The sequence below is a fragment of the Leiobunum rupestre genome, chromosome 5, assembly GCF_980474605.1.
Source record: "Leiobunum rupestre chromosome 5, qqLeiRupe1.1.hap1, whole genome shotgun sequence".
NCBI lineage: Eukaryota > Metazoa > Arthropoda > Arachnida > Opiliones > Sclerosomatidae > Leiobunum > Leiobunum rupestre.
Window position 1 is genome coordinate 3906906 of NC_143388.1, and position 12442 is coordinate 3919347.

General features: G+C 40.2%; 1 pseudogene; it reads left to right on the top strand.

Moving 5' to 3' along the window:
- Positions 1–7020: 7020 nt before the first annotated feature.
- Positions 7021–10374, top strand: LOC149943367 (large subunit ribosomal RNA; annotated as a pseudogene).
- The last annotated feature ends 2068 nt before the right edge of the window (positions 10375–12442 follow it).

Sequence of the window (12442 nt, forward strand, 5' to 3'; positions counted from 1 at the left end):
AACACACAACATTCACTCATGTCTGAACACAAACACACAGTACACAAAACATTACAAAAACACGAATTTGAATACAAACGTTCAAGAGCTGATTTACACTAACAAGTCAAAACCGTCGTTACGGTGGGCGATAACGTTAAAAAATATATCAGATGTAACGAGGAGTTTAGCCGTTACACCGGTTTTGCCCTGGTGAACCTTTTCCAAAGTTCATGAAACTGCCAACGCGTTGAATACACTGCCAACAGACACACCAAAAAATTGTAAAACCCCTCGTGAGAGCACTGTTATGGAAAAGTCTTATTAGAAGTAGAAGTTATAAAATATTAGTCTTGAAGTATTTTAATGGATTAAATCAATCACGTTTGTATAATTTGTAACGCACGTGGGCTGGAGTTATCTATCTACACCAACTAGTTAAGGAGATTCTTGGAAGAATATATTTATGGCAGACGATTACAAATAAACCAGACTGTATTGTAAATACTGGCAACTAACTACATTTTATAAATTATTTAACCACATACATTAATACAAGAGGCTTTTTTTACTTTTCTGGATGAACAATCTTAAGGAACAAATAGTATTAATGGTCTTGTCTCACGCAGGGCCGTAGCGCACCCAGCAAAGTGGGAACCTTCACTTTTGTGCCATTCGCGACACGCCAATCGCGATTCACGTGCCAATTATTTAAAAGTTGATTACTTGCGAATCCGCTTCGCTGGATCCAGCAGACCGAAAAATGTGCTGGATCCAGCTGGATTGCTGGATGAGGGATCCAGCAATTGCAATTCCTAGTTAAGGACAATATTCCTTCTGTTGCCATTCGAGGAAAGAAGCGTTCGCCCTGGATTACGGGTGAACTCGTTCACGATAGCCACGTTAAGAACTCGCTGTTTATGAAAGCAAAGAAAACCAGGAAAGATTCTGATTGGAAACGATATAAAGACTTTAACAATGCCTTAAGCCCGCCGCACACTGGACGGTTGCTCGTCCTAGCAATCGTTGCTGGCACCGCCAACGTTGACGTATCGGCGACAATTTATCGCACATGACAATAGCCTAAACTCGCGCTGACGCTGGCGACCTGCTGTTCGGACGAACGTACGTTTCGTACCGACTTCAACTTACCTGAACATTTTGACGCTCCTCTCAGCTTCGGTCTCTGACGTCACTACATTCCTACTCTTTTTATCCAATAAGCATACGGGAGAAGGGGAACACTAGATTTTTCCGCCAAAAAGAGAGATTGCACCACGCCACGAAACACGTGGATATGTTTTATTTTTGTTGAATTTAATTATAATCAGCCGGCTTATATTGTGGCAGATGATATAATGTCAATTATTTTAGAAAATAATGAGGGGCGTGAAAATGCAATGAACGATGAAAAGACTGTGATAGTTTAAATTGGGATGAAAAATTTGTTTATTTCCATTACAAAGGCCTGAAACATTTTCGTAAAATATAATTAACCCTTTAATAACCCGGGTTTTTTTTAATATTTATAATATACTCACACGTACCTACTTTAAAATTCTAACATATCACAAAATTATTATAATATTTAAAGGTAATAATGATAAATGAAACTATTCTTATTCCCGCGTGACAAACACGATGGATATCAAAACAAACGACTGCGCACGCATCCGATGGTGTTCCTGTTTTCTATAGTAGCGAGCTGCTAGTGGGCGATTCGCCGAAAATGAAGCCAACGTTTTTTCGCGCTGACGACAAAAACGTGTTTTGAAAGAAATTTATATCCGGCGCCAGCGTCAACTAGAAGAAATTTTTTTTCCAGTGTGCGGCGGGCCTTACGATGACGGTTTTGTGTCACTTTTACATGATACTATCATTGCTTATCCAAAACGGTTTTGGAGTTTCGTTCGCTCGAAGTCCGAGCTTCCACCTCCGTCGTCTTTTAAAGTCCAGGACAGACAACTATCATGTCCATTGGCCATAGCGACGGCTTTTGGTGATTTCTTCTATCGCAGCTTTACAAAACCGGACCCAGATCTGACTCTTCCCAGTCTTGGACCGAGTGCGAATACTTTCTCTCTTCCTTCTATTGAATCTTCAGAAGTTGCCACGGCGTTAAAACGTATGAAGTCGGGATCTGCCTGTGGGCCTGACGGTATAACACCCAGGCTTCTCAAAATAATGTATCCTGCTAAAATTGACCCGTTGTTAAAATAGTTTAATTTGTCACTCGCAACGTCGTCTCTCCCTTCGGCCTGGAAACTGGCTAACGTCGTTCCTGTCTACAAAGGATCGAGAAAATGAAATGAGATATCAAATTACGGTCCTATATCTCTGACCTCTGTTGTTGGCAAACTACTAGAGTCGATAATTTTTGAGAAACTGAAGAAGTACCTTGAAGATAATTCAGCTATACCTGCCTCGCAGTATGGTTTCCGACAGGGTCTGTCGTGTACGCATCAACTTTTGCACTCTTTCCACGAATGGTCGACATTACTAGATGAAAGTTACCCTCCCGACATTCATGTGGTTTCGTTTGACTGCTCAAAGGCATTTGACTCTCTTTGCCACAAACGGCTGTTGTTTAAACTTGAAAGAGCTGTTATCAGTGGAGTGCTTTTGAAGTCGATTCAAGATTTTTTACACAACCGCTTCCAGCGTGTTGTGTATCGCGGTGAATTCAGTTCTTACCGACCAGTTATTTCTGGCGTGCCTCAGGGATCAATACTCGGACCCTTACTTATCAACGTTTTTGTCTTTGAGCTACCAACGGTTCTGGCTCACGATTGTTCTCTTTACCAATATGCTGATGATAGCTTCATCTCTCTCGCGATTCGTTCTGTCGCTGACCGTTTATCGCTGCAGGATAATGTAACTCGTGTCTTCCAAACGGGTGTTGCCAATGACATTTCCCTAAATATCAAGAAATGTAACTTCATGATAATTAGCAGAAGGAATTCTAACGTAGATGTCTCCTATGAGATAATATTGTGGCTATTGCTCGCGTTTTTACTATGAAGATCCTCGGTGTTTTCATTTCCAGGGACCTAAAATGGGCGTCTCATGTCAACCACGCTTGTAATCGCGCCCGACGTTTATGTAGACTTATTCGCCGCACTACTGGTTATACCCGGGCCTCCGTCACGCTCTTTTGTTCGCTGTGCTTACCAGTACTTGACTACGCCTCTCCGGTTTAAAATCCTTCACTTGAAAAGGTCATTGCTTCTCTGGAACGTGTTCAGCGGACGTTCACTCGATTTTACTTGAAGTCTCCGCGTGCTAACTTACCTGGATATGTCTCGTACAGTCAAAGACTAGCTGACATTCATCTACTACCACTAACCGTTCGCAGAGACGTTTGTGATATGATCACACTCTAGAAATTGACCAGGTCAGTGACATTCAATCTTTGCGATTACATGACATATGGGTCATTCCATGTCAATTCGACTAGCGGAAAATTTGCCTAATTTTAATAATAGTTTTTCTACGAGTATAGTAGCTTAAGAAAACAAGTTTCCCAAAGTTTTAGACTTGTTATTAAATTATTTGAAAAGTTATATATTTTTTTAATTTTGGGTTATTTTCGATTTTAAATCTTTATAATGGGTTTTTCTCGAATATTTTGGTATCTAATAGATATATACCAAAGATAATAAGCAAATTAAGTATAAATTTAGTGCTGAATCGAATATGGTAATCAAATTTCGCTAAAAAAATTACGAAACGAAATAATTGACTACTTGAGGGGTCCAATAGACTCCCAGATTTCGACTTGTACTCACCCTTCAAAATTTTTGAAAATTTTATATTTTTGGCCCAACAGGCTAGTTACTTTAAATTATAAATGGCATCAATGATAAATTATTCTAAAGCAGAAAAAAATAATTTAATGTTAAAAAAAAACACGAAATGAAATTTCATTTCGTGTTTTTTTTTAATGTATTTATACTTTATTATTTGGGGGGTTCAATAGACTCCCAAATTTCAACCTGTACTCCACCTCAAAAAAACTTCCAAATTTTTACTACTTACTTTAAATTATAAATGGCATCAATGATAAATTATTTTAAAGCAGAAGAAAAATTATTATAATGTTAAAAAAATCCCGAAATGAAATACTTTATTATTTGGGGGTTCAATAGACTCCCAAATTTCGACTTGTATGCCACCTAAGATTTTTTCAAAAATTTCATATTTTGCGGCCAACAGGCTTGTTACTTTAAATTATAAATGGCAAGTTAATGAGAAATTATTTTAAAGCAGAAAAAATCATAATTTTAATGTTAAAAAAAACACAAAATGAAATACTATTTTTTACTAAATATTTCGAGGCTTCAAGGAGATAAAGAAAATTTAAAAGTGTCCGTGGGAAGTAAAAAAGGAATGGAAACATCCGCACTCACAGAATTAACACCAGGGAAGTTTGTTACCTGCGTTTACGATTGAAAGATATACTTCGGTGTTTTGGTTGAAATTTCAATTGAAAAGATGAAACTTTCGTAAAATTTTTGCACCCTCCTGGTTTAGTAACATCATACCATTTTTCGCCGAGTTATTCCTCATTGGAATGCTCTCCCTGAGGACATTGTTTCCTTGAGGGCTATTCATCTTTTTAAAGCTAAGCTTAAAATTCACTTAAAACTTAATGCCTTGTGTAATTGACCTCTGTTTCTTTGGTTTTTGTATATATATCTATTTTCCCGCGACTTTCCAATTTGGAATCTCAGAGCTGTTAAGGCTATGTCTAGCCCTAGCTCTTCACGACCAAGGAGAAAAAAAAAGAAGAGAAAACTTGTGTTGGATTCCTGAATGCAATGTTTTTTGTGAAGGGCAATGTCCATCAACTTCAAATGGGCTTCAATACAAAAAAGTCTATAAATCTCGTCAGGGATATCTTTACCTTTCAGGTGCCCCTGGGCTAATAATATCAGGCTTTCTTTTTCATATCACCGCGTCTTTATTGAATATTTTACAATGAAATTATAAAAAAAAATACAAAGGGCCGGACGGCGCCCCTTCAGAGCGCGGCGCCCTAAAGCTTAGAGCTTCCTAGCCCCATTGTAGAGATGGGCCTGAATCTCGTGGAAAGGGTACTGGTAAAGTACAATATCCAAAAGAAAGTTTAAATAATTTTGTTTCCTACTTTCCTTTTAAATATTTGATTCTTTATTGGAATTATAAAATAAACATTCTGGTTTAAAATAATTTCTCATTGATGCCATTTATAATTTAAAGTAAGTAGCCTGTTGGGCCCAAAATTTAAAATTTTGAAAAAAATTTGAGGTGGAGTACAGGTTGAAATTTGGGAGTCTATTGAACCCCCCAAATAGTAAAGTATTTCATTTCGTGTTTTTTTTAAATTATAATAATAATTTTTTTCTGCTTTAAAATAATTTCTCATTAATGTCATTTATAATTTAAAGTAACAAGCCTGTTGGGCCAAAAATATGAAATCTGGAAGTCTATTGGACCCCACAAGTAGTCAATTATTTCGTTTCGTAATTTTTTTGGCGACATTTGACTCCCATATTCGGATTCAGCACTAAATTTATACTTAATTTGCTTATTATCTCTGGTATATGTCTATTAGATACCAAAATATTCGAGAAAATCTCATTTTAAAGATTTAAAATCGAAAATAACCCAAAATTAAAAAAAATTACAACTTTTCAAATAATTTAATTACAAGTCTAAAACTTTGGGAAACTAGTTTTCTTAAGCTACTATACTCGTAGAAAAAATATTATTAAAATTATAAATTAGGCAAATTTTCCGCTAGTCGAATTGACATGGAATGACCCTCATAGTACCCGACAGTCTTGCCCTACGTACTACGTAAAGTTTGCCCGATGCTTGGCCTTGGAAAATTCATTTTTCATCCTTAGTGCTCGTACATGGAACTCGTTGCCCGCCGACATCAGGGAGAATTCCACTCAGTTTTCTATCCCCAAATTTCGTTCCTTAGTAACGGAATTTCTTTTTGGCATTTGGCTTTCTTAAAATTCTTAATTTTATCTTTCTTATGTTTAATTTAATAATTTTATTTTTTTGATTTTATTTATTTAACTTTTTTGCGTTCTGTAATCTAATTTATTTGTTTGTATTGTCCCGGAAACCACCACGTATAGGCTTTGCCTCTGTGGTTGCATGTAAAGTTTGTTTCTTTGTGAAATAAATATTATTATTATTATTATTATTATTATTAACAGAGCGATTCATAAAAACTCTAATAAATTTATTCAATATTTGAAACTTCGCACCAATATTTTGCCATGTCGTGGTGCGCCAGCTAATAAAACTGGGGACCGCATGTGTAGGTTTGGGTGCAATAAGATAGAATCATTGTCCCATATTAGTCAAGGTTGTAACCTATCGCATGCGAATAGATCGTATCCTCAATTTGTTTTGGTAAAATCTGTTGCAGACCATAAGTGGTGTAAGATTCAAGAGCCTATTATAAAACTGGATTTAGGTTAAGGTCGTTCAAAGATTGTAAAGCCAGACCTTATTTTGGTTGACTCTGAAAGAGTAATAATTTGTGATGTTGGGACATGCTGGGAAACTCCTAAATTAATTAATAGTGTATACGAGGACAAATCAAAAATTTATGACACCGAGGAATTAAGCAATTACAAGGTTTTACATTATCCTAATCGCTCAGTTTCCTTTCATGCTTTCATATTGTCGGCGCGTGGTTTATTCTGTAAAATAAATAAAACGTTTTGTGACCTTTTCGGTTTGGGAAAAGGCTTTTGTGTGAAATGTGTGGAAATCATGTTGGACCAAATCATTTGTATTTATTCATACTTCATGAGAGCGGTGTATAGTGGAGTAGGGAGAAGTGGTTAATGATTGTTTGGTTTTTCGCGTTTCGAGGTGGCCCGTGCATCCAAACGGAATTATATTTCAGTACGGGTGGACGAAAGAGTTAAATATTTTTTAAATATAGAAAAGGTTACGCCGAAATTAAGCGAGAATTCCGAAAGATTTATTTATGAATCGAATAGGGAGTCTCCGTCGGTTCTAACCGTTTGTCGACCTCAGATCAGACGAGATAACCCGCTGAATTTAAGCATATAAGTAAGCGGACGAAAAGAAATCAACTGAGATTCCCTAAGTAGTGGCGAGCGAACAGGGAGGAGCCCCAAAGGGAATAGCGCGACCGAAGGTTGACCTAAGCGCAAGTCCCCCTGACTGGGGCTCTCGCCCATAGAGGGTGCAAGGCCCATAGTTGCTTGTTGTCTCCGGCGGATGCAAAATTCCTTGAAGTCGGTTTACTTGAGAAAGTAGCCCGACGTGGGTGGTTAACTCCATCTAAGGCTTAATACGACCACGAAACCGATAGCGAACAAGTACCTCGAGGGAAAGTTGAAAAGAACTTTGAAAGGAGAGTTCAAGAGTGCGTGAAAGCGTTAAGAGGTAAACGGGTGGGCCCTCGGAGGTGATCGTCGGAGGGATTCAGTCGGACTTGACCGTAAGTGTCGCGCGTCTTAAACGGTGTGGACCTCGGTCAGCCGGGCATGCTATGGCTGCGGACCGTTTGGCGCATTTCCTTCCGTTCGAACTTCGCTGCGACCGGTCTGGTCACTGAAAGATGCCTGTCTTTGAAAGCGGGCACCGGAAGGTGTCCGGCAGCGCGCTCTTTCGGGAGTGTGCTGCCGGTGTTTTAGCCGGCTCGTTTCACGAGTGAGTCATCGCCAGACCGGGGACGATTCTAGCCCTGTGTTGGCTACGCCAAGCACTCTCGCTTTTAGTGAGAGAGATGCGACGGGACAGGTGTTGTCGCTTGGTCGGTCGTTTCACCTTTGCGTGAGCGGCTGCCAGCGATCTCTGCTGGTATTCGTCCGCACTCGCCGTTGCTCAGGTGGTCAGCAGCGAATAGGTCGGTAACCCACCCGACCCGTCTTGAAACACGGACCAAGGAGTCTAACATGTGCGCGAGTCATTGGGTCTTGTTTAGGCCCAAAGGCGTAATGAAAGTGAATTCCGATTCGGCTGGCTGCCTTGGGATCCCGCGTTCCTCGTGGACGCGGGCGCACCAAGGGCACGTCCTGATCGCCTCGTTGACGGGGCGGAGCAAGAGCGTACACGTTGGGACCCAAAAGATGATGAACTATGCCTGGGCAGAACGAAGCCAGAGGAAACTCTGGTGGAGGTACGAAGCGATTCTGAAGTGAAAATCGATCGTCAGACCTGAGTGTAGGGGCGAACGACTAATCGAACCATCTAGTAGCTGGTTCCCTCCGAAGTTTCCCTCAGGATAGCTGGCACTCGGAGGTTGCAGTCTCATCCAGTAAAGCTTATGATTAGAGGCCTTGGGGTCGTAAAGACCTCAAACTATTCTCAAACTTTAAATGGGTGAGAAGTCAGGTTTGCTCGACTGAAGCCCGGACAGTCACTTGGATGCGAGTGCCAAGTGGGCCACTTTTGGTAAGCAGAACTTGTGCTGTGGGATGAACCAAACGCCGGGTTAAGGGGCCCGATGCGAGACACTCATGAGATCCCATGAAAGGTGTTGTTTGCTATAGACAGCAGGACGGTGGCCATGGAAGTCGGAATCCGCTAAGGAGTGTGTAACAACTCACCTGCCGAAGCAACTAGCCCTGAAAAATGGATGGCGCTTCAGCGTCGACCCCATACCTGGCCGCAGCTGTCGAAAAACTTGCACGTCGAAGGTGCCGGACGTAAGCCCGCCTGGAGCCACCTCTGGTGCAGATCTTGGTGGTAGTAGCAAATACTCAAGTGGGAACCTTGAGGACTGAGGTGGAGAAGGGTTCCATGTGAACAGCAGTTGAACATGGGTCAGTCGATCCTAAGGGATATTAGAAATCCGTTCCGAGGCGAGACCTCTCAATGCAAGTCTCGCTGGTTTTCGAAAGAGAATCGGGTTAATATTCCCGAACCCGGACACGGAGATTGTCCCCTTCGGGGGTATACATTGCGGTAACGCAAACGAGCTGGGAGACGTCGATTGGAGTCCCGGGAAGAGTTGTCATTCTTTGTAAGAGTTCAACTTCCTGGAATCGGCTCGCCCGGAGATAGGGACGGTGTTTCCGAAAAGCTCCGCGCCTCTTGCGGAGTCCGGTGCACTCTCATCGGCCATTGAAAATCCGAGTAAGAAGTAGTGATTTTCGTGCCGGACCGTACCCATATCCGCAGCAGGTCTCCAGGGTGAAAGCCTCTAGTCGATAGGAAAATGAAGGTAAGGGAAGTCGGCAAAACCGATCCGTAACTTCGGGACAATGATTGGCTCTGAGGGCTGGGCCGGTCGGCTGAGGTACGAAGCGGGTCTGACACTGCACCGGGACTGGCCGGTAACGGCTCGGTTGAGCTCGAACCAGCGTCGGGGCCTTCCCGTGGAATGCTTTAGCTGCGCGGCGTGCTGGATCTCGTATCTGGCGCGACCGTTTCGGCCGGTGACTAAAAGCCAACTCAGAACTGGCACGGGGGTATACAAATAAATATAACGAATGTCTAATTAAAACTCCCCGGTATGTATTTTACGGTACGGGGGTATATAAATCCATTAATCCATGTCTAATTAAAACTGACTGAGTAGGGTAGTTTGCGGTGGAAGAGGAAGTCACTCTAGTCCTCAGCTGTCCGAGGGTGGGTTTCGGGCAGCCCATAGTGTCGCCTTTTGTTGGGCCATGATGAGGTCGTTTGTTTGCTATATGTGGGGCAGTCATGATGGCTGTCTCACTGGCCGAACCTTGTTTCGCAAAGCGCACTTTTGTCCCGGCCTGTTTAATCTCGTAGGCCGCTGTAGTGCTTAAGGCGGAGCAGTGGGGTACAAATACCTAGACTTATGTCTAATTAAAACAAAGCATTGCGATGTCCGTTGATCGGTGTTGACGCCATGTGATTTCTGCCCAGTGCTTTGAATATCAAAGTGAAGAAATTCAACCAAGCGCGGGTAAACAGCGGAAGTAACTATGACTCTCTTAAATCTTGATTGCAAAGCATCCTCGTGGCGAGAGTCGGACAACGTTTGGCTAATAACCAGCGGATAATTTTCACATGTAACAACACTCTCTTATCATTGACTCGCAGTTATCCGGGTGTGTAACGACAACCTGTAAACCAAGTGGCGGAAGCTAGTTGGGAGTAAAAGTCGGGCTGTGTCAATGGATTAACCGGCCAGCATATATGGTCCATCTGTACTCTCTATGGCACATGTGGAAGCTCCCGTTTTTGGCTCTATAGTACTAGCTGGTATTATGTTGAAATTAGGGGGTTATGGTCTTATTCAATTTTTACCTTTCTTTGTAAATGTACTTAAAGGTTGATTAGACGTAGTAGAAGGTTTTCTATTCTGGGTGGTGTTTTGCCAAGAGTTATTTGTTTATAACAGGGGGATTTAAAGTATCTTGTGGCATATTCTTCTGTAGGTCATATAATGGTTTTAGTTTAAGTGTATACGGTCATACTGGGGGGGGGGTGATTTTGATGTTTGTTCATGGGTTTACATCTTCTTGGTTATTTAGCTTAATTAATATGGTTTATGAACGACTACATCCGCGTAGTTGGTGAAACCCTTCTATAGGGCTATTTTGGTTTCTGCAAGAAATATAGCTGCCCCCCCCCCTTCTTGAATTTGGCGGGTGAGTCAATTTTGTCTTTTGGGATTTCGGGTGTTGAAAGATTATACATAGGCCCTTTGGGCTTAATATTTTTTTTAGGCGTGGCATATTCTTTATATTTTTTTTCTTCGGTCCAGCATGGACCCTTATTGTGCAGTTATAGTTTTTTGGTTGTTTGAATTTACGAGAGAGATTTGTTATTTTAATACATATTATCCCTCTTTCATACATGATTTTGAAGTTTTTTAGCCTTAAATAGTTTAAGAAAAATTTCAATTCGTGGTGTTGAAGATAATATGGAGTTTTTATGTAGTGAATATTTTTAAGTTTTGATTTATGTTATTGGGGGGGGGGGGGATGTTGTTTTTGGGTTACATTTATTAATAAGTGGTAAAAGTTTTGTCTTAGAGTATTCTTTATGAGAGGGTAGTGTGGGGGTTATTTTTATGCTTTTATTTGGATGATAAAATACGCGAAAAAGTAGATAAGTCCATAATTAAAAGATATAATATAGCTAAATCCTAAACAAATTTGAAGAAATTTAAAAACTTACTAATAACTCGTACCGATAGGTCTTCGAGCAACGCGAAACTCGGATCAAATAGATCTTCGAGTAATAAACTAAATAGGTGGTTTCTTCTAACTTAACTTATGCTTTTATTTGATTGGTTATGTTTATTTTTTTCTCTGTTGTGTTGGCTATTAGAAGATTTGTCCTCTTTTATAAAAGAAGATTCATAGGGGCTGACTTAAATTTTAGGCAGTTTTCTTACTTAGTTATTTTTTTTTTTAAGAATAGGTTTATTTGTTCTAAGTCCTAATTTAGTATCTTTGTTGTTGGGCGGGGATGGACTAGGTTTGATCTCTTATTGTTTAGTAATCTTTTACCCTAATATGAAATCCTATAATTCTGGGATAATCACGTGGGAATTTTATTAGGCATTTCTTTTTTAGCTTCAAGAGGGAGATGAAATTTTATTTGGCTTTTTCCGGGGGATTTGGGTAGTAACTTAAGTATCGTTGGAGCTTTAATTATTTTCGGAGCTATAACAAAGAGAGCGCAGATGCCTTTCACTTGTTGGCTACCAGCAGCTATAGCTGATCCTACTCCCGTTTCTGCTTTAGTGCATTCTTCTACTTTAGTTACGGCAGGTGTATTTTTTATTAATTCGTTCTGAAAGGATGTTTAGAATTAAGGGGGTTTTTGATAGTGGTTTCTTTGCTAACTTTAATTATAGGGGGTGTAGGTGCATGTGTGCAAATGGATTTTAGGAAAGTAATTGGTTTATCTACTTGGAGCCAGTTAGGGTAGATAGTATTCACTCGCTCTCTAGGTCTTTGAGAAATAGCTTATTTGTCTGATGCTATCTTTAAGGCTTTACTATTTTTGTGTGCAGGTGTCGTTATTCATAGTATACTCGGTTATCAGGATATCCGCCTTCTGGGGGGGGGGGGGGTTGATACAGAGTTCTTCTTTTGTTGGTTTGTGCTTATTAGTAAGCTTTTTAAGATTATGCGGGATTCTTTTTTCCTGTGGTGTCTACTCTAAGGACTTAATTAATGAGTTGTATCTTATAGGGTCTAAAAATGTTTTAGTTGTTTTTGGATTTTTTTTGGTGTTTTTATGAGTATAATTTACAGATTGCGTTTGTTTTATTATTTATGTTTTAGACCCTACCAAGGTGGATGTTTAATTAGGTACAGGGAGGATGATACTATAAATTTTTCTATTGGGGCTATAAGATTATTAGGTGTGATTTTGGGGGGGGGGGGGCAATTCAATGACTTATACTAGACTATGCTTTTAGTAATTATTTATCTTTTTGAAGAAAATATTTTACTCTTAACTTGTATTTTCTTAGTAATAGGCTTGG